This window comes from Neopelma chrysocephalum, unplaced genomic scaffold (assembly GCF_003984885.1).
Source record: "Neopelma chrysocephalum unplaced genomic scaffold, ASM398488v2 Primary Assembly neopelma1_96943, whole genome shotgun sequence".
Classification (NCBI taxonomy): Eukaryota; Metazoa; Chordata; class Aves; order Passeriformes; family Pipridae; genus Neopelma; species Neopelma chrysocephalum.
In genome coordinates, this window is record NW_020925586.1 from 3,807 (window position 1) to 7,171 (window position 3,365).

General features: G+C 48.5%; 1 long non-coding RNA gene across 1 annotated transcript; it reads left to right on the top strand.

The window, feature by feature from the left end:
• The first annotated feature begins 394 nt into the window (after positions 1 to 394).
• LOC113960953 lies at positions 395 to 2,256 on the top strand. Its single transcript, XR_003532158.1, has 3 exons — positions 395 to 434; positions 1,975 to 2,042; positions 2,228 to 2,256. It is a non-coding gene; the product is annotated as an uncharacterized LOC113960953 (long non-coding RNA).
• Positions 2,257 to 3,365: the final 1,109 nt, after the last annotated feature.

Consider the following 3,365-nt stretch of genomic DNA (forward strand, 5'->3'; position numbering starts at 1 on the left):
TTGTTTTGGTTTGTTGTTTTTTATTTTCTTTGTTTGTTTTGGTTTGTTGTTTTTTATTTTCTTTGTTTGTTTTGGTTTGTTGTTTTTTATTTTTTTTGTTTGTTTTGGTTTGTTGTTTTTTATTTTCTTTGTTTGTTTTGGTTTGTTGTTTTTTATTTTCTTTGTTTGTTTTGGTTTGTTGTTTTTCCTTTGTTTTTAGATGCAGAGCCCTAAGCCCAGCAGGCTATAGGCACCGGAGGGAAGGTGATCCGGGTGAGTACCGGTGAGCCAGGTGAGCATCGACTCCAGGCCAGAACTAGATGGTCTTTTACAGGTGTTGTGGTGAATGTGTGCACATGCTTTGTTTCTTGTGTTTTCCAGGGGGTCTGCCACCTTCTCACAGACAGTCCAATGCTTCTGGGACCCTGCCGGTAAGAGGTCACTGTGGAGGAGAGGTAGGTAGGAGGTACCCCAGGAAAGCCATCCTTTCAGGCAGTATCTCAGTATGTACATTTGCCTTCAGCTTTTTTACTTTGCAGAGAATGTGTGCAGCCTCAGAGGGCCGGAGCCATCTGCCAATTAGCTTTGCTGGTCTTCAGCTGTCCTTGTAGTACTAGGAGATTACTCACGAGGCTCATCAATTAAGGCTCGACCTTTTCCGGTCACAGGTGCCCTCCGGCCTGCCTTTGGCAAAGGAGGATCATTCAGGTTGAGTCAGGGAGGTAGCAGGAGGAGCAGTGATCCGCCGAAGGTTTACAAATGCCCTCTAATTTTGTCTCTCGCTCGCTCACGTATCCCGGAAGATGACAGCCACCGCGTGTGACTCCAGTCAGAGCCGGTGAGCTCATTCAGCAGCCGGGCTTCAATGGGATAAGAGCTTTCCCTTACTTTCATTGAATGGGAGTTCTCCAGCTATTCCTGCTTTATTGAAGCATCAGCTTTGGCATCCAAAGAAGCAGAGTTGTACATGGCAATGAAGGGGATTACACTCACATGCAGGGGTTTTAAATTTAATAATTTTGTCTACTGTGTCGGTAAGGTGCTTTTGTAACTTGTTATCTTTTTTTCTTTTCCTTAGGAGCCTTGTATCTTTTGGGATCTCCCGATCATCTCAACTGCAGCTTGGCATTTTCTTCAATAGTGTTATCCAGTCCTCAGGTGAAGCTCCTCTGTGTTGAAGACTGCTACAGACACCCAGGTTTCCAAGTAGTCAGTGGGGGGTTACAGCCCAGAGATGGAGCGAGGGCTGGGGTGCTAGCTTAGGAATTGCCCAGGGTGTTTTGAAGGCAGTATGGGTGGAAAGCAGTGTCCAGGAGCCCCCTAAATGTCTGTGAAGGCACCCACTGACTTTTCAGATGTGTCCCTTAAGTTTTCCTCTCATTCACCCAGATATTCTGTGCAATTACAGCTGCAGTCTTTGGCTGCAGGCAGTGACCCTGGGTGGTTTGCCTAAAGAGAAGGGAGACTCTTTCAGCTGTCCCCATCTATCTGGGTGACTTTGGTTAGGGTTTCTTTGCAATGTCAGAGAGACAGGGTGTAAAGCAGAGTCGAACAGAACAGAGGCCAGAGGAGCAGAGCGAGAAGGTGGGTCATCACCTGATGTCAGCAGAAAGCTGTGGCTTTTGGCCCCACGTTTACTTGATGTGTTAAGGATGTTCTTGTTCTGCTTTGTTTTTTGTTTTCAGATGCAGAGCCCTTGGCCCAGGAGGCTCTAGGCACCGGAGGGGAGGTGATCCGGGTGAGTACCGGTGAGCATCGACTCCAGGCCAGAACTAGATGGTCTTTTACAGGTGTTGTGGTGAATGTGTGCACATGCTTTGTTTCTTGTGTTTTCCAGGGGGTGTGCCACCTTCTCACAGACAGTCCAATGCTTCTGGGACCCTGCCGGTAAGAGGTCACTGTGGAGGAGAGGTATGTAGGAGGTACCCCAGGAAAGCCATCCTTTCCGGCAGTATCTCAGTATGTACATTTGCCTTTGGCTTTTTTGTTCTGCAGAGAATGTGTGCAGCCTCAGAGGGCCAGAGCCACCTGCCAATTAGGTTTGATGGTCTTCAGCTGTCCATGTCAGTAGTCTCCCATTACTACGAGGCTCACCAATTAGGGCTCGACCTTTTCTGGTCCCAGGTGCCCTCTGGTCTGCCTTTGGCAAAGGAGGAGCATTCAGGTGGAGTCAGGGAGGTAGGGAGGAGGTGCTGGGGTCTCCCTTACTTTCAGAAACACCCTGTAACTTATTTTCTCCCTCACCCAGGTACGGCACACGGTGACAGCAGCAGCCTCTGGCCACAGAGAGCAGCACACTCTTGGGCAGTATCTCAGTACTTGCATTTGCCTCTGGGGTTTTTTGCAGGAGATGTACGCAGCCTCACAGGGCCAAAGCCCACTCAGGATGAGGTGATGGGCACGGTTTGGTCTTCTCGAGCTGTCCTTGTAGGTAATCTCCAAATATTAAAAGGATCAGCAAGGAAGGATTGAGCTTTTTTGGTTGCAGGTGCCATCTGGCTAACCTTTGAGACCAGATGAGCATTGGAGGAGAGTCGGGGAGGCAGCAGGAGGAGCAGGGATCCACTGGAGCTTTAAAATGCTCTCTAATTTTGTCTTTCCCTCCCTCAGGTATCCCAGAAGATGACAGCCACAGCGTGTGACTCCGGTCAGAGCCAGTGAGCTCATTCAGGAGCCAGGCTTCAATGGGATAAGAGCTCCTCCTTTCTTTCATGGGATGGGACTTCTCGAGCTATTCCTGCTTTATTGAAGCATCAGCTTTGGCATCCGAAGAAGCAGAGCTGGATATGGCAATGAAGAGGATTACACTCAAATGCAGGGGTTTAAAATTTAGTAATTTTGTGTGCTGTGTTAGTAAGGTGCTTTTATAACTTGTTATCTTTTTTCTTTTCCTTAGGAGCCTTGCATCTTTTGGGATCTCCCAATCATCTCAACTGCAGCTTGGCATTTTTTCACAAGTGTTATCCAGTCCCAAGGTGAAGCTCCTCTGTGTTGAAGATGGCCACAGAGAGCCAGGTTTCTAAGTAGTCAGTGGGGGGTTACAGCCCAGAGATGGAGTGAGGGCTCAGGTGCCAGCTTAGGAATTGCCCAGGGTGTTTTGAAGGCAGTGTGGGTGGAAAGCAGTGTCCAGGAGCCCCCTAAATGTCTGTGAAGGCACCCACTGACTTTTCAGATGTGCCACTTGAGTTTTTCTCTTATTCACCCAGATATTCTGTGGGATTACAGCTGCAGTCTTTGGCTGCAGGCAGTGACCCTGGGTGGTTTGCCTAAAGAGAAGGGAGACTCTTTCAGCTGTCCCAATCTATCTGGGTGACTTTGGTTAGGGTTTCTTTACAATGCCAGAGGGACAGGGTGTAAAGCAGAGCTGAACAGAACAGAGGCCAGAG